Below are 22,594 nucleotides of genomic sequence, written 5' to 3'. Positions count from 1 at the left end.
TATTGCAGTTAGATTTCAAGGGGGGGGGGATTCCCTGCATGGGATTTTAAGATCATATTTTTCAAGTAATAATTTCTTGTTATGGAGGGACGGTGTAATAAGGATAGTTTTCATTACCTCGTAGCTACTGTGTTTAGCCTTGATCCGTGGGAAAAGCAACAGCCGCGTGAGTGCGCCTCTTATACAGTTAATGGTGATTTCCTCCCCCCCTCCAGCCTTGGGATTATGTCATCATGGTATATGGTAGTTTTGTTTTTAATATTTAAAGAAGCTGATGGCTCCGCACAGCCTGTGCCGAGTTGTTGACAAAATTTATTGTAAAATATCTTTGGCATCATTACCGGTGCGATGCTGGTACAGAGTGGAAGTTTCCATGATGAGTAAGTTATGTGACAGGGTATTCTAAAGATGTTTGTAGCCACTCATATGAAACGTATTAAGGGATCGGGCAGGGACCAGGCGGTGCATTACTGTAAGTGGGAGAAGCTCATTTAATTGCAGCATCTACATTTTGAGTATAAATTATTGCGACAGTTGGCAATTCATGCTAACCAAAGTGTGTTGGGGACTTCTACCCATACTCTCTCTCTCTCTCTCTCTCTCTGTCTCTCTCTCTGTGTATATCAGCATAAATTGTTGATGAAGAACAGGAGTATTCCCTCAGCTACATGTAAAAACTTTTTAGTTATTCTCCAGCTTGGGAGAAAAGGAGGGAGAAGAAAAATCAATGAAGTTTAAAAAAAATCTCAAAAGTTTGTTATACTTTGTGTCGTCTACAACAGGATTTGAGTTCTGTTCTGTTTTGTTTGGAAGGAAATAAGGGGATAAAACCCCAACAAAGCTCTCTGGTGTGTAGCAGGAGGCCCTGGAGCCAGAATCTTGCTTGTTAATGGCAGGGTGTGGCTAGTCAGGGTGGCCCTTCGAAAGGCGGGGATTTCTGCAGGTCAGCCCCACTTCAGGGTTTCATTTTCTGCATTTGGTGTTTCTTTGTTACTATAAAAACAGAGGGGTATGAACCGAAAAGCAGAATGGATATAAAAGCAAGATACAGGATTGAATAAATAGGCTGAGGCTTTGAAAAGGATCTATGAAAGGCTAATGACATCTTTGTGGAGATCATATACCTCAGTGCTGCATCTAGGTCTGTGAGAGATCTAATTCCCACCCAAGCAGTGTGGTCCTTTAAGTAGGATCTCCACTGTGAGGGAAGGAGCGAGCATGGAAATAGATGGGAATATTGTTTTTTTTTCATCCTGATCTGCAGTGGGTTGGCAGAGGGTTAAGGTGTAGATACATTGTCTCCCTTGGCTTGACCCTGTCATAGTATAATTCCCAGTTCTGAACCTTAGCGTCCAAAATATGGGTACTCGCATGAATTCCCCTAAGCTTAATTACCAGCTTAGATCCTGTAGTGCTGCCACCAGTCAGGACTTAAGAGTGCCTGATAAACTCTGGTCTCCCCCAAAACCTTCCCTGGGGACCCCTAAGACCCAAATTCCTTGAGTCTCACAACAAAGGGGAATAAACCATTTCCCTTCCCCCTCCTTCCTCCCCTCCAGGTGTTCCCTCCCTGGGCTCCTGGAGAGAGATACAGATTCAAGCTCTGTGAATCTAAACAAAGGGATTCCCCCTTCTCCTTTCTTCCTCCCAGATCTTTCCTGTCCTGGGTACACTAGGAGATCACCATGATTCAAACTCCTTGAATCACAACACAGAGAAATCAGGTGGGTTTCCCCCCCCCCTTTTTCTCCCCCTCCCTTCTCCTTCCCTGTTAAGTACAGACTCAGTTCCCTTGAGCCTCAACAAGGGGAAAAATCAGACAGGTCTTAAAAGCAGAACTTTTAATAAAAGAAAAAAGAATAAAGAAAATCACTGTAAATTCAAGATGGAATATTACAGGGTCTGTCAGCTTCTAGAAACTGGAGAAAAAGCCTCCTCCAGCAGAAATACAATTTAAAATACTTCCAGCCAAATACACATTTGCAAATAAAGGAAAAACAAATAAAAAGACTATACCGCCTTTCTACCTTTGTACTTACAAAATTGGAATAGAAGATTAGAGAGCCTGTAGGTACGTGTGGTCACTCTCAGAGCCCAGAGAGAACAAAACAAAACCCAAAAAACACAAACAAAGGCTTCCCTCCACCGAGATTTGAAAGTATCTTGTCTCCTGATTGGTCCCCTGGTCAGGTGTTTGGTTCCCTGTTTGTTAACCCTTTACAGGTAAAAGAGACATTAACTCTTAACTATCTGTTTATGACAGACCCTCTTCCTGCCTGTATCCCAGGCCCCCTGGAACTCCTCGTATGATCTGGAGGAAGACAGGAAATGTTGCTGGAGAGGCAGCTGAGCACCCCCACCTATCATTCTGCATAGCATGGGGCAATCTGTGTGTGGAGTGCCCTTTCTACTTTCAAATCTAGATGATACAGTTAGGTCCTAAATTTGGAAAACCTCAATCAGTTGTATGCTCTGCCATCAGACCAGGTGTTTAAGGACCCACCAAAATATATTTATATATTTCTATAATTTTTTTCCTTCTGCCTCCTTTCCTAGTTTTGCAACTGACTACATACCCAAGTCTCTTCCATTTGGGTTCCAATCCTACAAACAGATGTGCTAGCGTAAACATTTAGGCCCACGTCAATAGAACTCTGTATGGTTAGAAATATAGTCATCATATCTGTTTACTGACTTAACACCTTAGTTTGTATCCTTTTTCAGACAGACTCTTACTTCTGTGCATTCTACGGTGCTGAGTATGTCATGTCATTATGTCATACACAAATAATACGCTTATTACAAAAGCCTTTGTTATGCATTAAAGCAGCAGAACATGTAACTCAATATAAGAATATTTGGTATGTTTTCAAGACTGTTGTTCTACTAGTTGCATGTTGCCCAAAGGGACATTTTGAATAATAATTACTGAGGTTTACATAAACTGTCTCTTTCGTGTGTGTTTCCATTGCTCATCAGGACTTCTTTATGTTAAAATCCTTTAGGATTAGGGAATAAAAATTAGGTGGAAAGATTGGGGGAAAGAGTTAGTCCTCTTGTTGTTCCTTCCAATTTTTTGTTATACCACCAAGAAGCATCTGACGCACTGAATCTTGTCCAATTGCTATTGTAAGAAAAGATGATGGGTGCTTTTTTAAATTATAAGTGACTGATTCTGAGCATTCTAATTATAAGACATATCTAATTTTACTTTAGTGGCTAGCTGTAGATTATGAGGAAATCTTGTGTGGTCACCCTACCATTTAGAATCAAATATTACAAATTAGCTTAGCTGGATCCTCAGAAATGGTCAGTGAGCTGTAACATCTTGGATCCAAATTCTCAAGAATGCTAAGTAATAGAAACACAATTTACAATTGTTTTGTTTTGTTTTTTTACAGCCAACAGCAGTAAATAGGCTAAGGGAAATTTTCATCATTAGAATGACAACATATTTTGGGCCAGATCCTCAACCACATTTGAGCACTTAACTCCCATTGACTTCAATGGGAGGTGCCCAAATACCTTTGAGAATCTGGGCCATTGTCACCAACACAGATGTACATATTTAAATACTGCTGTACTGAACTATGAAGGAAGCTAGTAGGAACTCCTGTACTTAGGTTGCCTAACTTTCTATTATAAAGGATTCTTGTGATCTTTTCTTTTGATGAGGTCTCATCCCTCCATTGTTTGCCATAATTCTTGATATTTGGCAGAGGGACTCTCTGGATACAGAAGTGCCTTTTCTTTGTCAAATGAATTTCCACTGAGTTTTCGTTAAGGTATAAAGAGTTAAAATCTTGAAGAGTAAATCTGACTTTTCCTAACTTTCGACTGCTTGACTTTGCAACCTAAATATTTTTTAATGTAGTGTTTTGTGTTCAAGATGAGTATATGATTAGTAAATAGCAAGATGTCTTCTGTGAGTGTATGTGTGAGAGAGATCAACCGCAATCCTCAGAAATTTGCACGGAAGTCAATATTACTGTATTCTGGGCAGTTATATTGAACCATTTTTTAAATGTCTATGTTAGCAAAATGAAGTCGCACAATAGAAACTTTGGGCCAGCTGAGCCCTGCAGGAAGTAAGTATGTGTGACACTACTGATTTCAGTGGAGTTGTGCCCATTTACATCAGCATTGACTTTAGCTTTTTATTTCTGCCTTCTCGTCTAAAAGCAAATGATCTGAAAATTCTGTTCTGGAGACAGTTATGCTGGCAGTTTTGAGAGTTGTCAATGGCATTAGTTCTACTGCATGTAGAGCTAATAATTAGTTGTATGCAAAAGTAACATAGTCCATTTTTTTAAAATGGAAAAATAAATAAAAGCATAGCTACAACTATTAACCACTGGAATGGATTACCTAGGAGGTGGTGGAATCTCCTTCCTTAGAGGTTTTTATGGTCAGGCTTGACAAAGCCTTGCCTGGGGTGATTTAGTTGGGGATTGGTCCTGCTTTGAGCAGAGGGTTGAACTAGATGACCTCCTGAGGTCCCTTCCAACCATAATATTCTATGATTCTAAGACTGTTCTACAATTATGGGATAAACTAGCTTCCTATAACCCAATGGTGTGTGTGAAATTGCAGGCAAGACATAATGTATAACCTGAAGTAACTCTGAATGTATAGTTAGCTACAGTGCAGAGCCTTAATCAATTTCACACACAAAATAAAATCGCTATTATTATAGAAGTAGGGTGTATGGATAAAAGCAGTGTGATGTTTCTGGATCATAAAGTTGTCCTGTGTCTTCAGGTGAATCTAAACCAATACAGTAGGGTTTTGTTTTCCATTGAGAGGAGTAAAGTAATTGTCTTAAGTAGAAAGAAGGATGTGAATGTCTAGTCAAAATGCAAAACTTCCATTTGTTTCATGAATAAAGAGTAATAGTCTTTATAGAATCAAGTTGCATGAATGAAATACATTTGTTAAAAATCATGGATTAAAGATAATTGATTCTGATAGTTTTTTTTGTTGTTTTTTAAACAATCTGTCCCCTTACTGACTTAATATAAGTGACCTTTCAGTGCAGCCCAGATTTCTTTGTAGAAAAGAATAGTGTTATAAATGAACTGTGATACACAGATTTCATTATAGAGCACTTGGTCACGTATAACAATAACTCCATTTGACCCTGTAATATGCTTCAGCATGAACTTGGTACTACTCAAAAAGGAGTAATTGAGGAAAGAGGAAAATATTGGTGAACTAGCTTCTAGCTTTGATTTAGAACTGGATCACCCTGATGAACTATAAAGCAAGTGCAATTTTTAGATAATTGTGTGTACTTAGTTAAGAATTTTAAAAAAGATTTTCACAGGGCACAAGTGTTTATCTAGGCAAGAGCAGCATCTTGCAACACAATTCCAAACTCCCCCCATCTTCCTTCTTGACACTTCATAGATTCCAAGGCCAGAAGGAACTACTGTGATAATCTAGTATAATGTGGGCCACAGAACTTCCCCCAAATAATTCCTAGAGCATCTCTCTTCCTCCCCCCTTCTTCTTATTTTAAAAATTGTCAGTGATGGAGAATCCGTCATGACCCTTGTCAAATTGTTCCTATCATTAATTACTCTCACTTTAAAAATGTATGCCTTTATTTCCAGTCTGAATTTGTCTAGCTTCAACTTCTAGCCACGGGACTGTACTATACTTTTCTCTGCTAGATTGAAGAGCCGTATGTAGATACTTATAGACTGTAATAAAGTCACCCCTTAATCTTTCCTTTGTTAGGAAAAATAGACTTTTTTTTTGTCTTTTGTTATAAGGCATGTTTTCTAATCCTTTTAATCATTCCTGTGTATCTTCTCTCGTCCCTCTCCAATTTATCAACATTCCTCTTGAACTATGGACACCAGAACTGGACACAGTATTCCAGCAGCTGTCATACTAGTGCCAAATATAGAGGTGAAATAACCTCTCTACTCTTACTTGATAGTCTCCTGTGCATGCATCCCAGGATTGCATTAGCTCTTTTGGCACAGTGTCACATTGGGAGCTCATGTTCAGCTGATTATCCACCACACAGTCCCAATCTTTTTTTTTTTTTTTCCCCCAAAGTCACTATTTCCTGGGATGGAGGCCCCCATCTTGGAAGTATTGCTTAGATGTATACAGTTACACTTAGTCATATTAAAATGCACATTGTTTGCTTTGAATCAGTGACTTGTCCCCTTCATTATTTACCACTCCTCCAATTTTTGTGTCATCTGCAAACTTTATAAGTGATGATTTTATGTTTTCTTCCAAGTCATTGATAAAAATAGCATAAGGCCAAGAACTGGTCCCTGCAGGACCCAACTGCAAACACAGTCACTCAGTGATGATTCTCCATTTACAATTATATTTTGATACCCATCAATCAATTAATTAGTTTTTAATCTATTTAATGTACTCCATATTTATTTCATATCATTCTAGCTTTTTAATCAAAATGTTATGTGGTACCAAGGCAAATGCCTTTACAGAAATATATTACATCAGCACTATTACCTTTTTCAACCAAACTTGTAATCACATTTTTAAAAGAAGATATCACCTTAGTCTGACAGGATATATTTTCTATAAACCCATGTCTATTTGCATTAATTAAATTACCCTCCTTATCTCACCTGGAACGGATGTCAGACTGAGAAGCTTGTAATTACCTGAGTCATTCTGTTTACCCTTTTCAAAAACTGGTACATTAGCTTTCATTCAGTCTTCTGGAACTTCCCCTGTGCTCCAAGACTTATTGAAAATCAACATTAACAGTCCAGTGAGCACCTCAGCCTTCTCTTTTAAAACTCTTGGGTGCAAATTATCTGGACCTGTTGACTTAAACGGAAGCTGCAAAGGTAGATATCTTTAATATCATCCAGAGATCCTGGTTGAATGGAAAGAGTGTTATCACCATCTGTTTTTATTTCCCGAAGTACAGAACAGAACAGAAATATTAATTGAACACTTCTGCCTTTTCTGCATCATCATTGATAATTCTACCATTTCCATCTAGTAGTGGATCAATACCATTGTTAAGCCTTATATTTGTCTCCCCTCTTTACAGCTGTAGAATACTCTTTGTTTTTCCTCCCACATCTTCTATATCTACAAATCTCTGTATCTCCACTTTTGCTATGCCTGCATCTTGTTCGCCTTAGTATGTTACTGATTTTACCCCAACTCTGCTGATATCCAATGAATTTACAGTATCTCTTCTTGCCTAGACTATTCTAACTCCTTTCCCTCTAGTTTATTCAAGCCAGTTGTCCAGACTTCAGACTGTGCAGAAGGCTGTTTACCTTCTTAGCCCTACAAAGAAGTGTGACATTATCATGTCCATCTTAAAATAATTCTTCCAAATCTTCTTTCATTTTAGGATCTGGTTCAAAATCCGTAGATTTGTTCCAGCTTACTTCACAGATCTCTGCTTATCTAGTGTTCACTTCCCCTCTGGCCCTTCACATGATGTCACCACTCTTACTTCGAGAGCCTTCTCCCCTGCAGCTCTTACCATTGGGGATAGTTTTTGTGCAGCCCTCTGCTTCCTTGATTTACCATGTGTTTCAAGTTTCATCTGAAAAAACATCTTCCTTCCCTGACCGATCATTTCACGTTCCCTCTGCCTTAATTTTTTAAATGTTGACACTACAGTTTTGGGGATGCAGTTTATATGAAAGCTGCTACTTAAATAAAATTTTATTGTATTCTATATAGGTTCTTAATGCTGTACTCACCATGATAGTATCGGACTACCTTTCGGAAGTGTGTTAAGCAGCATGACTAAGCATCTGTCATTGCTGTTTGTTCTCTCAACCTTTCCTCGTAGGGAGAAGCATGTGCAACAGGCTATCTTAGATTGGTAGTATGTGTGTTTTATTTAAATATTAATATGCCTATTTTTATATGCTTATGATAGAGAAGACAAGGTCAAAGAAATGTGCTTTGCACTTGGAGCGGAAAGTGATGAAGTTTGTTGTGGTCCTTTTATTCCTGGGGGAGTTCATTTCAGAGTGGACTGCCACTACTTGTAGTGAATTCCATTGTGCCAGAGGAGTGTAGTTGTTGACTGTAGTCTTTGTGCCAAAGCTTTAGATGATCTTTTAGCAATCCTGTGCTCTGGCCATGGAGTGCTTTGAAGAAAAGGACTGAAATCTTGAACTTGATTCAAAATTCTATGGGAAGCCAGCATAGAGAGCAGAAGATAGGTTTGATGTGTTCATGGGAGCCTTGTAGTGAGGTGGCCTGGTTCCCAGGCGCCCCGGAGGGCGAAGAGCCCAGCCGGAAGCCGGACTGGGCAGAGCTACGGGGCCCTGAGCCCGCCCCACAAGAGGTCAAGCGCCGACCCGGAAGTACAAAGGCGGGCCTTCTGAGCTCAGTGAGGGACCAGCTGTCAGAAAGGCTGGACGCCCACGACCGAGCTCCCGCTGGGGAGGCAGCAGAAGGCCGCGGCCGACCCAGCCTCCCCCTTGCTCGTTACCCGGAGGAGGATTGGCCGAGCCTGCCCCGCTCCCGCTACCCGGAGGAGGACTGGCCGAGCCTGCCCCGCTCCCGCTACCCGGAGGAGGACTGGCCGAGCCTGCCGGTGGCCACCTATTCTGAGGACCCGCCGAGTCCGCCTGGAGACACTCGCCTTGCGGAGCCGATGGTGGTTGACCCCCCCCCCGGTTGGCACCACAACGAATCAGGTACCCGATGAGGGGGAGAATGGAAGTGGGCCAGGGATAGCCGATCCCAGTCTGGCTGCGCCACTACCAGAGCCAATGTCAGTGTGTTGTGGCCAGGATCCCCACTGACACAGCAGCAGGCTGCCTGCCGCTGTTAGGGCCCCGGGCTGGAACGCAGTGGAGTGGGAGGGCCTGTGTCCCCCCCGCCACCCTTCCAGGGGTGGCAGACTCCCCCTCTCCCTGGCCTGAGGGGGCCTTTCTTACAGACTTGAACGCTTGCTCAGCCCCTGCCTGAGGGTCTGACCCCTGTATTTGTGTTTGTTGCCCCGCCCTGAGCCAGGGCTTGGGCTTTATAGATTTATAGACCGAACTGCTCGCTGTGTAGTGAGGCGGCCTGGTTCCCAGGCGCCCCGGAGGGCGAAGAGCGACCCCTCGCCTGACAGGGGACCCCTTACAAGCCTCTGTTGCTGAGAAGACTTGCTTCAGAGTTCTGTACTATTTGGAGCTGAATGTGTCAGGCCCAGGTATATTGCATTGCTGTAATCCAGCTGAGAGGTGACAAAAGCATGATAACTGAGGCCAAGTCTTCATTTACCAGAATGGGATGGATATGGTAGAAAGCAGCATTTGTGAGTAGCCCTATGTGGGAGCTTAGCATCAGCAAGGAATCCAAGAGTACTCCTAGACTATGGATGGAATTGACCAATTGTGGTTGTCTCTCTTCAACCAATGAAGACTGTACTGTGGCTGCAAGCTCTTCAAAGCACTTTCCTAAACCTACCAGCATCATCTGTCTTGTTTAGGTTCAGCTTCCGCCAGCTGTTCCTCATCCATGAACTGATGTCATCCAAACACTGGACCATTTGCGTGGTTGTATGTGGTAAAGAATATAGAGTACTGTACCATCTACATGCTGCTGGTGCTTGAGTTCATGTTGTCTGACCAATTCACCTAGTGGTTGCATGTAGATATTAAAAAGGAACAGAGAGAATTGATCCATGTGGAACTCCAAAGGTAAGGGGTAGAGGTGCAGTTTTCCCTGTCACTACTCGTTGGGTACATCCTTCCAGGAAGGACTCAAACTCACTCATTACCTGGGATTCCTGCCACCTCTCTTGGGTGAGACAGTAGAATCTTGTGATGAATAGTGCAGAATGCTACTGGAGGATGAGAAATGATGTCTGTGCTTTATCCATTGACAAATGGAGATCATCCATCAGTGGCACTAAGGCAGTTTCAGTTTTGTGTCCTGGCCTGAGTCCAGATTGTGCTGGGTCTAGAATGTCAGCTTCGGTAAGCTGAGTTTGTAATTGACTGCTCTTCTAGATTCTCTGTTAATCTGCACAGGAATAGGAGGTTTTACACTGGTGATAGTTGGCTAGAACTGAAAGGTCCAGGGTGAGTTTCTCCAGTATTACTTCAACTATTGCACACTCAAGCACTCAAAAGTTAGGCAATGCCAGATTCAGGTTGTCTTTGTAACCTTTATTATTACTACTATTATTTCTTTGTATTTCTCTAACACCTAGGTTCCCCAGTCATGGATCAAGAGAACGTTGTGCTAGGCACTGTACAAACAGAACAAAAAGACAATCCCTGTCCCAAAGAGCTTACAATCTAAATATAAGACAAGGAACAACAGATGGATGCAGACAGACTGACAGGGAATACAAGGAAACAATGAGACAATATTGCTGTGGCCTCAGCACACCAGTAGCCTAACTGTTGTCAAGTTTTTTGTAGGCATCATGGTTTTAAGGAGGGATTTGAAAGACAATGAGAGAGTTTTGCTGGTATTTCTGGGAGGTTCTCCCAGGCCTGGGGAGCAGCATTGCAGAAAGCACAAAGCACATTGTTTGAAAATGTAACACGTGGACTATGGAGGCTGCCATTAGGGCTGATTAAAGGAGGGAGCTGACCTTTCGATACCGAATGAGAGATGATAGGGAGGGAGGGTATAGGTGGTGAAGGGACTTGAGTGTCAAGACAATTATGAGTGCATATGCACTCTGATAGTCTTTAATTGCAGAATCATACTATTTTTCCACAGGACGTCTGCCTCATTCAGTGTGCAGGATAGACAGTGCTCACTTAATGAGCAGCTGTTCAATATTTTGTTTTCTCCTCATTGTTCAATGTGTGGCCTCAGGCCTTATTTACTGTACATTAGTCAAACCCTGCTCTGAAGAAATTAATTTATTTCCTTGTGGACTTTTCAGTGGTGCTCATCACTATAGTAATTGAGTGCTTCACAAACATTAACTAATTTATCTTTATAACGTTCCTGTGAGGTGGGGATGTGGCAATACCCCCCCTTCCTTCCATTTACATATGTGGAGCAGAGGCATGGAAATTAAGGTCAGAAATGTCCACTAATTTGAGGTTTTAAACTTTGAGATTATTAGGACCTGATTTTTCAGAGTACCTAGCATTATGTAGCACTTTATATATTCAAGCAGAGCTCCCATTAATTCCTATTACAACTGTGAGTGCTCAGTACTTCTGCAAACCAGACCCCAAGTTATCATGTTGGGCACCCAGACAGCGAGGAATACACAACTAGTGATCTTCTGTGACAAGTTTGGCTTAAGTGACTTGACTAGCATCACACAGGAACTCTGTGGCAGAGTCAGGGATAGAATCCAGTTTTCCAGAATAGTATTCAACTGCCTTAACCATGAGACCATCCTTTCTCTTCCTGAAAACTCTTGCCTCATTCAGTACACACCTACGAACTTCTGCAGTAACTGAGGCAGTGGTCCTACAGACAACAGGCTCCTTCACTATACAACCCTCAGAAACTCCAGAGACAGGGATGAGAAGCCTGAGTGGAATCTGAGACTGTGTAAACAAAGAAAATGGGACTGGAACAAGGAGCCAGGGGTGAGGAAGGAACAAGGACCGGTTGCAGGCGACAGGGCAGAAAGGGTCAAGCTTGGGTGGAACAGACAGAGGAGTCTGTGCAGCTTAGAGCACATTCCCCTCTAGAACCTAAAATGTAACCCAAGATTCACAGTGGCAAGAATAGTATGTGATTGTGTAATTGAAGCCTGGCTCATATTGCATGTGCTCAACAGGGTGAATTAGGGTTTCACAAGCAATCTTATTTGTCATTTTCTTTTCAGTTCTCGATACTGCAACTTTAATATTCTTTTAACATTTTTGTGTGTGTAATTTCCAAGGTTTTTAAAAAAAGCAAGCTGAAAAAACAAATGCCATCTTGTGGCAACATATTAACACCCACATGGATCACCAGAGGGTTGGAACCTGTAGATCCAGTGCACAGACCATTGCCACTTGGGCTAACAGAGTAAATGATAGCAATAGTAGGTTGTCATCTTCTGTGTGGACCAGAACTGGAGTGGAATGAGGTACATACGTTGCTAATGGTTTTTATGGACACAGTCGCTGACAGCAGAGGAGTGATGAGATTTGGTAATCTTGGATTACGTTTCAGGCTCTGGAGGGGAAGATGTTCTAACATGCACAGACTCTTCTCTCCGTTCCACACAAGCTTGCCACTTTTTGCCCTGTCCCTTTCAATATGTCCTTGTTCTTTCCTCACCACCAACTTCTTGTTCCAGTCCCATTTTCCTTGCCTACGCAGTTCCAGACTCCACTCAGGCTTCTCATCGCTGCCTCTTTCAGTGGACTTACTCTGAGTTTACACCAATGTAACAGAGAGCAAAAGTTGCCACATCACATTATGAAAAATGTTTTTCAGTTTTAAAGTATGTTAGGATTGAATGAAATAGAGACAAATCAAGAGGAGGCAGTTTAGGAGACGAAACATTTTGAATGCCATATAATAGAAGTGTTTGTGTTTAAAAGGTGTGCTGTAAAAATTAATAGAATTTGTGTAACTTATCAAGTAACTTACCATTATTTACTTTATAAAAGTTTGATATGTTAAAATGTGTTTGTGTGTAATAAATTAATTGTCAATTAGATATGTAAACAGGTGTTTGATTTTTAAATTACCTCCAGAGCATTAACATTCAAAACACATCCTTGTTTTTCTTAACCAATATGGGAGTGTTACTATGTTGGAAAGACTAATTTTGTTCCCAACAATAATGGCAGTAAAATTAAATAAATGAATTGATGGTGCAAGAAACGTATTTAAAATAAGCAACAGTCACAGCTCCAGACCTATCAGATCAAACCTATAATCCGGGTGCCATACATTTTTGCTTTCTAATGGGTTTCCCAATGCATCTTGTTTTATCCAATCTGTGTTTCTTTAAGCTCAGTTCCTGCGAGTTGCTTTGCATGAGTGGAACACTCCACATCTGTGCACAGTTCCATTGAAGTCAGCAGTGCTTTAGTGGCCACAGGGGGTGCACCAGCATGGAGTAGTGTGCCTTACATTGTGAGCACAGCAGGCCAGGGTGTTTTTATTACTTGTTCTGTACAGTATCAAGCAAACCAGTGCTTAAGAAATAATATTGAATTCCTGCAGTGTTAGCTGTATATCTACCTACTCCAAAAAAAGTTTGCAAATTAGAATTCTGAAAACTCAGACCTGAGTGTGTGTGTGTGTGTGTGTGTGCGCGTAAATTTTTTTCTAAGCTCTAAAATCTAAACTTGATAAGAATAGCATCCATGAAGAATTTGAGAGCTCTATCAGTGCAGACATTTTCAAGCTAACAATATGACTGAAATTGACCGACACGTCTATGGAAAACAAGAGCTGTGATTCCAGTTTCACAACATGTGTGATGATGTGGAAGAAGTGCTATGTGGATACAGGTGGGAGGAAAATTGCACAGTGATATGTGACTAATGCAAGGCTCACCTGTCTTCCCACCTGAGTAGTAGGGTTAATCAGGGGAAGACAGGTTGATGTGCCAGAGCATGATACAGTATAGTTGAGAAGCTTATTCACGTTGCATCTTTGGAGGATTTGGAGACTGTCTGAAGTGGGAAAGCCTTTTAGGAATCTTGTTTCATTTATGCCTTTTTGATAGATTTTCAAATGGATTTTTTTTTAATTTAGAGCTTTATAATTGAGCCTAGAAAACATGATAGAGGCACAGGGAAATAAAGCAATAACAGTGTTAATCCCTCCCTTGACAATATTAGAATGGCATTCTCGAGCTCCCAAGAGGATGTGTGATGGAGAAATGCCAGCTGACTTTGAGATATCACTTAGCTTCTCTGATTATAAATAGTTGGAAGATAATTTCTTCAAGCAAGTTCCTAATAATGCTGTTAATAACAATAAATAATCATTCTAGTGACTGAGTGAGCTTATTCTCATTTCAATGCTAAAAATCAGTTAGAGTAAATTATTTAAAAGGACAGTGTGAATTTAAAAGTGGTCCAAAATTGAAATATTAGGAGAAAATAGTTTTTTAATGCTTCCAATATCAATTTTTAAAATTCATTTGAAAAATAGCTATTGTTTTTAAATAAAAAAAAACATTTCCCAGCAATGTTAGAAACTCAAACAATGCTGCACTGATAACCTGAAAGTGAAAGTCACTGTAAGTGCAAGTGAGAGTCGTTTCACAGGATACGTCTACACTACGCGTTCCTGGCATCATAGTTGTGTAGGGTATGTGTAGCTACACAGAGCAGTGAAAAGCAAGCTGTGTCTGCACCGTGGTGTGTAGCTGTACATCAGTGAAAGGCCCTGGTAGGGAGGAAGCAGCAGGGAAAGGCTAAGCTGGGGGGCCCAGTGCAGGCACTGTGGATGGGAAGGCATGGTTAAGTGAGTAGAGAGCCATATAAGGTATGCCCATACCATTCAGGTATGCCATTATCATACTTGCCTGACCCTTGCATCATTGCCTACACTGGTATGTCATAGCCAGGTATATACTCCACACTGCCTAAAGAAGCATGGAATATAGACGTACTTACTGTTTTTTATTGTTTGAGCTGGGATAAATGGGGGGAGGGATAAAAAGGACATATGGAGCAAAAATAGTAACAAATTGACTGTTGATAGTCATTGATTAACAATTTTAAGGGGTTACCAGTATTGCAGGTCAAGTTATTTGTTTACAACATACTTTTAAGATGACAGTGTCATTTTACTTACAATCTAAGTTGTAAATTGACAATGTCCTTTTAATAATAATTTAGATGGGTTAATTAGAAAAAAAATATGCCAGGATGATATATAGACAAGTGTAGCATTAGTTATTTAATCATGACGAAGAGTTAAATGTTTGGATTAAATTGAAAGTGTTTGAGTAAACTGTGTCTTCTAAGTATTTGCTCAGTGGCTAGTACCAAGAGGCCCTAATTGTGGCGGACGGCATACTATGGTAAGATAAATATTTATTAGTAGTAATTCCTTCTCCCCCACAAAAGAAATTGTGCTGACTTACTTTTATAGATTTGCCAAGTACTTTTCATAGCATTCATTTTAATAACAAACCATTGCTCTGTTTTAAACTGAGATAGCTTTTGCCATCATTTGGCTCAACAACAGATGTGTTTGTCAATTTCCTACTTTACCTGACTCAAATACTTTTTTTTTTTTTTTTTTTTTTTGCTATGTAGTTTTCTTTACCCCCTCAAAATTAGAATATAGTTTTTGTTCAGCCAACCCATGGTTTGATCTTCCACCCATGTTTTGGACTTGATTCCTCTTTCAAGTGACCTGCCACTGTATCATGCCAACACAGTAGCTGTTTTTACAAAATACAGGACTACTAAGCCTAAAATATTGACATTGGAACTGAGACTTATGCGCATGTTTGTTTTGAACTTCTTCTTGGTCCTCCTCAGACTTTTAATATACCATTTGTTACTGCTAGAATATGGCAATTTTTTCATGTCATTTGTAACTGTTTTCTTTATTAAAAGTTGGTACAAGTGACACGTCCTTTGTGAACCCTTGAATTTTAGTTAATTGGTGATGCTGGTATTTCAAGGAAATAATTGAGTTCTTTTCTTTCTGATGCACATTAATATTTTCTAGTCAACATTATGAAAATTCTACAAATGTGGCATATGATCACCAGTAATACAGAATACAGTATTTTTAAATGATTACTGTATTTGGTACATTGCATATACTTATCTTTATGTATTGAGCACCTGATAACAACATTGTGTCATTATCTTATCTTTCAGTTTCTATATTCTTCAGAGAGTGTTTTTGTTTGATTCAGTAATCTTTAGTTTCTTCCTAAAATAAATAATTGTTGTTTTTGTTTGTATATATTATATACACGCTTTTTGTGCTCTCATAATACACATGACTTAAGGAAGGTTTGTTCAGTTTGATTTAAATCTAAAATTCAGGCATGTTTAGCTATCTGGGCCTAGATTTTCCATTACAGGGCAGCTGCTTGGTATTGGTTGCACTACTGGCAAAATCTGTTCTGAGCCATAGTTTAACAGTGCAAGAGAGAACAAGTATTTGGCCTGAACAGAGATACTAAATTGGAGGGAGAAAATTGGAACCAGTAAAGCAGAAGGAAGCTTAAGGGTAATAGTAGAAAGCAAGTAGGGTGACCAGACAGCAAGTATGAAAAATCGGGACAAGGGGTGGGGGGTAATAGGACTTTATATAAGACAAAGCCCCAAATATTGGGACATCTGGTCACCCTAAAAGCAAGTTAGACAATGCTTTGTAATAGAGTACACTGACCTTTTTGCTGGTATAACGTATGACTGTATACAGTATTGCACAGGGATGTTATAATCAGTCTCTCTCTTTATCTCCCTTCCTCTTTCTATGGCCCTGATGTGACCAGTCTTAGAAATGTACTTTCTGCATTCTGAAAAGAGTTACAAAAATGAGACTGGAGAAAATGACATGAGGAAAGACTATAGGGAAGTATATACATCACTATTGGTGAGGGGAGAAGAAGGCAACATAATTATCTGCAAATATTTGAAAGGAACAACACTGAAGGAGGGAAAGGAATTATTCAGCATAATAAAGGTTGATATTAATAGCAGTAATAGGATGAAATTAAGAAAGGGGAAAATTTAGTCTGAATGCCAGGAAAATCTTCATGAGAGTGAGATCTATTAAGCTGTGGAAGAGGCTTCTAAGAGAAGTGATGGAAAACATTTAAAATTAGACTGAACAAAACACCTGCAACCAGAGCATATGGAATGATATTACACTGGCCTGGAGGTGGGCTAGATAACCTGGTAGGCCTCTTTCATCACTGACATCTTTGGCTCCATGAGGTGGCTCTTGAAGAAATATGGTTTGAACTTTAAAACATGCCCAGAGAAGAATCCTCTGTGATATAATGGCATTGTAGCACTGTGGCAATGAAGCCTCTATGTCAGAAGACTTATTAAAAGAAAAAAAGGAAGGGGGAGTATTAATATTTAAATAATTTTAACTTTCCTATTTAAAAATATATTTTGAGTTCTCTTAACATTACAATACAAAAAAGCTAACAGGGCTCTAATCTAGTTTAGATTTTTGTTGCTCAACTTGAGATGCCTTCAGGGAGTCTTTTTTTTTTTTCCGGGGGGCAGCTGCTCAGCATTTTCAAAAAGCAAGCTCCTCTAAGATACCTCGAGCTGGATACCCCAAACCACCAGTCATGTTAGACACTATAGCCTACTTTTTCTAATCACTATTGTATCTGAGTACCAATGCTTGAGTGGTATAGAAATATCATCTATCTAATTAGGTATTTCTACATTATTTATACAGTTATGATAAACATGGTATATAGAGATTTAAAAATAGCTGTTCAAGGTCTAGGGCCTCAAGTGTTCTCATCAACTTTTACAAGATGACGCTAGTGGAATTTAGAAGGGAATGTTAGGATCACATGAAGTTGTTTCTCCCTTGATCAGATGTTGACTTGATCAAATATGTCCCCTGTAATAGCAATATATATGTCCCTTTTTGTTCTTTATGTTCCAAGTTTCGCATTGCTTTTCAAGTGACTCTTTGAAAGACCATCATTACGTGTTTGAAATGAGAGGAAGGAAATGCAGTGATTAACGTCATGTGAAATGTTCCAGAAAGTTTTTAAACCTCATGAAGTACTCTAACTTCCATCTTATTTCCTCACAAAAAAATCAGTATTATATTTTTAACTGAAACAGCAGAGTTCTTTATAGGAAACTGATTGCCTGATCCAAAGTCCATTGAAGTGATGGGAAAAAAACAACACTGTTGACTTGATTGAAGTTTGGATCAAGCAGCAAACAATGAGTAAAGTGTCTCCCTGTTGCCTTCCATAATATTCATACTGTCACCTGAGTAGATAGGACTAGATTCTGCCTGGCCCATACATGGTTAGAGCGAGGGAAGGAGTAACAAAGAGACTCCTTTACTACCATAAAGTAAGGATCAGCCACAGATGCAATTCCCGGGCTTTGTGGAGCACACAGAGGGAAAGGTCTGATTCAGTTCCTGTTGAAGTCAATGGGAGCCATTTCATTAACTACAGCCACGGCCGGAGTGGACATTGTGTGTTCCCCTGAGGCAGTATTCCTTTTGAAACAAGGACAGGCCTTTACTCTGGCCTTTGTGAAGTTTGCACAACCTATCCCATACTGATATCAAACAGTGTAAAACAGTTGTACTAATTAACTTGTGGCTGGGGACCAAAGGTGACTTTTGAGGCCAGGAACATAGCTGATTGAAATTTCTGAACCTCTTCCCCATCTAAATTCAACCTTGGCAAAATATATATAACACAAAACCAAAATATTTCATTTTAAAATGTTCTATTTATTGAAAATTTCCAATGAAACATTAATTAAAAAGAAGTTTTTTAGTTCTCTGTCTATTTTTTTTACTTTTGGAGTTTTTTGGATTGCAATATTTACTTAGCTTAGACACCTGGTGGAGGTTTTTCAAATTGTTTCCATTTTTGAAATAAAAAGGAATCTGTTGTAAAAAAATTTTGATTTCAAAAGCAATAAAACAAAATAGTTTAAAAAGAAATTCTCAGGTAAAGTTGAAAAAACAGAAAAAAGTACCACTGTATAACAGAGCAAAAAATCTGAATTGCCATAATTTCCCCCTGTTTTCCTGCCTGCTCTATATCCCAACTGGAGACCAGTCTATTTTTGCGAGACATCATCATCTCCCATACCGAGATGACTCCACTACAATATACTTAAACATTTTGGTATTAAAATTTCTATTAAACCTATAAAGCTTGCTGTGCTGCTTTAGTTTTTTTTTTGTTTTACTTTCCCTCATTTCTTCCCCTCTTTCTTGTTGGTTTTCCTTGCAACCTCACTTTTACCTCTATCTGTCTTTAAGAATTTGACACATTTGTAAAGAATCAAATATAATTCCGTGATTTTCCTCGTCCCCCGCTTGTAGACCTGTAATTTCTTCAACTACTGTTGCAGAATTAGAGATGTGATAAATCCCTGACTCTGTTTAAGGTCCTAGTTCTGCACTGAAATCCATTGACTCCAGGTAGAACTCCGGATTACTGCAGGGGTCCGCACTGTTGGATCCCAGTGCAGTATTTGCTCCTGAACTTGTACGCAAATCTATTCACATTTTAAGTAGCATTTGGATTTGCCTACTCAAGGATAAAAATCAACATGAAATAGGAATAATATATAAAATGGACTCTTAAAATAACAATACTCAACTCTTCATCCATAGATCTCAAAATGCATTTAAAAAAAAAAAGGTTATCCTAATTTAAAAGACAGAAATGGTGTGGTTAAGTGACTGCCCAAGGTCGCCCAGCAGCTCAGTGGCAGTCAGAAACAGAATCCATATCTCCTTATTACCAGACAAGAGCCTTCTCTGCTGGACTGCATTCCTTCCTTAATATGGGCAATATAGAAACTTAATCAAAATTCTATTCAGTATGGCCAGTAATTTCAAGAATGACCATGGGTATTTAGTGCCTGTCTTTTTGGATGGCCAACCTGACTTTCAGAAGGCAGCTGCTCAGTACTTCCTAAAAATTGTCTGTTCCCCCCCGCCCCGCAAGGTACCTGAAATTGAGCATCCAAAAATTGAAATACCCAATATCACTAGTCACTTAAAAAAAAAAATCTTAGCCTATATGTTAGTACATTAATTACATAAAAATGCCAAATGAATGATAGAACAAACTAATATAATACAGTAATCTTTAGGACAAGCATTTTTTTTAAGCCAGCCAAACAAACAAGGCTATGGCTATGTACATATAACTCTACTGACTTCTGTGGCCGTTGCATTCTTGTACCCTGTAGAATTTGGTGCACAGTCTTTGGCAAAAACCATGCATTTAATTTCCCCCCATCTTGCCATTCCAATAGTTTGATGCAGTCCAAATATCTTTACTGTTGAAGATGGTCTGAAGTTTGCTTTGAACCCATCAACTACTTTCACTCATTTTGGTGGCAGGGGTTAGGGGGACTGTGGCCTGTGGTGACTTCTCCTTTTGAGTTTTGCTCAGTTGTATTGAGGATAATTAAGCATGCTAAAAATGGGCCCTGTTATTTCATAGAATGGTAGGACTAGAAGGGACCTTGAGAGGTCTTCTAGTCCAGTCTCCTGCACTCAAGGAAGGACTAGGTATTATTTAGACGAGTGGTCTCCAACTTCTTTATGCACAAGATCACTTTTTTTGTATTTAATATCACCCCAGGATCTACCCCGCCCCTTCCCCGAGGCCCCACCCCACTCCCTCCATTCCCCCTCCCTCAGTTGCTCACTCCCCCCCCCACTCACTTTCACTACTACTTCTGTTTTGCTTATAACACTCCTACTGATACATCCCAGAATGATGTATGCTTTTTTTTTTTTTTTTTTTTTGCGCAACAGAGTTACACTGTTGACTCATTTAACTTGTGATCCACTATGACGCCCTGGATCTGTTTCTGCAATATTTCTTCCTAGGCATTTCCCATTTTGTATGTGTGCAACTAATTGTCTCTTCCTGAGTGGAGTGGAATACTTTGCGTTTGTCCTTATTGAATTTCATTCTGTTTATTTCAGACCATTTTTCCACTTTGTCCAGATCATTTTGAATTTTAATTCTATGCCCCAAAGCACTTGCAACTCCTCCCAAATTGGTATCGTCCGCAAATTTTAGAATTTGTTCTCTGTCTCTCTGTTCTACGCAGAGCTGTGTTCCACAGTATTCAGGGGTTTTATGATCCTGCTATGTAGCACCTCAGCTTCCCACATGATGAAACAGTGTGGTTTGCTTGACCAGAGGCCTTAAGTATCCCTTCCATATCTAGGAGAATTTTCCCCAGAGCATTTGTTTCATCATGAAGAGCTGCATCCTTTGTTATGAAATAACCTCTTTTTCTAAGAAGTGATTATGTATGTGTTGGCACAACTTCTCGTCTTTTTTCATAATCGTTCCAGTCTTGTTCGCTGCATATTTTCTGCAACAAGTGAGACCGGGGTGTTACAGGGCCTCATTCTCTGCACAAAACCTGATTAATTCCCAGAACAGGTCCAAAATGAGGCAGGATCCTGTGGAAAGAGATAGTATGTGATCATGTAATTAAAGAATGTATGATAATGTGTACAAGAAACTGTAATTTTGATGTATCCTTATTTTTGAGTGCTTGTCTTTCCAACCTTATATTCTTTAAACAAAGATTGTTTTGGATCTACTAGTATATGATTTGTTGTTGTTACAATTCTGTGTTACAGTTGGAAAGCCTATCAGGGAAATGTTCTGTATAGAGTAGAAGTTATTTAAAGTAAACTGTATTTCTATTTTGGCCTAATCTGTATCTGTGAACAACTTTAATTGTATTATTGCTTATAATCTGCAATCTTGAATGGTTTCTTTATGAATAAAATAACAGTTTTGTAAAGGTAATACCTAATATTTTCTCTGTCCATTTACATGAAACTGCTCCTGTAACAGTGTCTCTCAAGCTGCAAAAGACCGTGGATGCATCCATATAAAGCACATTTTTGTGCAAAGCAGTGCAAACCAGCCACTAGAGTTAGACACACATTATGTAAATCTGGGTTAAATCAACATTATTAAATGGAAAGAAGCACAATGAAAAAGTTGAAAAGAATCCTGTGGCACCTTATAGACTAACAGACGTTTTGGAGCATGAGCTTTCGTGGGTGAATACCCACTTCCTCAGATGCATGTAATGGAAATATCCAGGGGCAGGTATATATATGTGTGCTAGCAAGCAAGCTAGAGATAACGAGGTCAGTTCAATCAGGGAGGATGAGGCCCTGTTCTAGCAGTTGAGGTGTGAAAACCAAGAGAGGAGAAACTGGTTCTGTAATTGGCAAGCCATTCACAGTCTTTGTTCAATCCTGAGCTGAAAAAGTTGTGCAGTAGTTACTCAAGAGTCTGGAAATACAAAAGTTAAAATTGAATATACAACCTTATCTCTGTCCTTATGTGTATGCAGTATATTGCTGACTTAATTATTTGACTAATAGTATTTGATCACATAATACAGTTTCTTACTGGAGCATGCACTTATCTAGAGCCCCAGCCAGCACATTTAGTTGCAGAACCTTAGTTACGCATTTGTTTCTACATAGACGACCACAAATTCAAAAGCTGTATTGTAATGTGGAGTTAAGGTAGCATGTTTAAGCTTAATATTATATATTTCTTGACTTCTGAGTGCTTAAGGCCAGGATTGATAAAGTGCCCTAAAGAGGACTGGGTTAATTTGAAAATCCCAGCACAAGTAGGCAATCTTCACATTACTTTTTCCCCCTCATTTAAAAAAACTGGAAAAATTAAACGCAAAAAACCCTCTCACTGTAATGTCTCCTGTTCTAGAACTAACTATCAACAATAAGCTAAACAAAATGAATGTATAGCTTCATCATTAATAAATTGCCGATTTGGCAATCACCATTCAGCCAAAAGGTGACTAGTGCCTACGCATGACTTCAGTTCACCTTACAAGTATGTAGTTTAAGGCCTGGTCTACACTGGGATGAGGGGAATCGATCTAAGTTATGTCAACTTCAGTTACGCTATTCTCATAGCTGAAGTTGCGTATCTTAAATCGAATTAAAATTATGT

General features: G+C 39.6%; 1 protein-coding gene across 10 annotated transcripts in view; it reads left to right on the top strand.

Annotated features, from left to right (window-relative positions):
* The window catches only part of THRB (thyroid hormone receptor beta), a 285,137-nt gene that overhangs the window by 35,169 nt on the left and 227,374 nt on the right, over nt 1-22,594 (top strand). The window lies entirely within an intron of this gene.

This window comes from Gopherus flavomarginatus, chromosome 2 (genome assembly GCF_025201925.1).
Source record: "Gopherus flavomarginatus isolate rGopFla2 chromosome 2, rGopFla2.mat.asm, whole genome shotgun sequence".
In the NCBI taxonomy this organism is placed as follows: Eukaryota; Metazoa; Chordata; order Testudines; family Testudinidae; genus Gopherus; species Gopherus flavomarginatus.
This window is presented reverse-complemented; position numbering and strand designations above follow the sequence as displayed.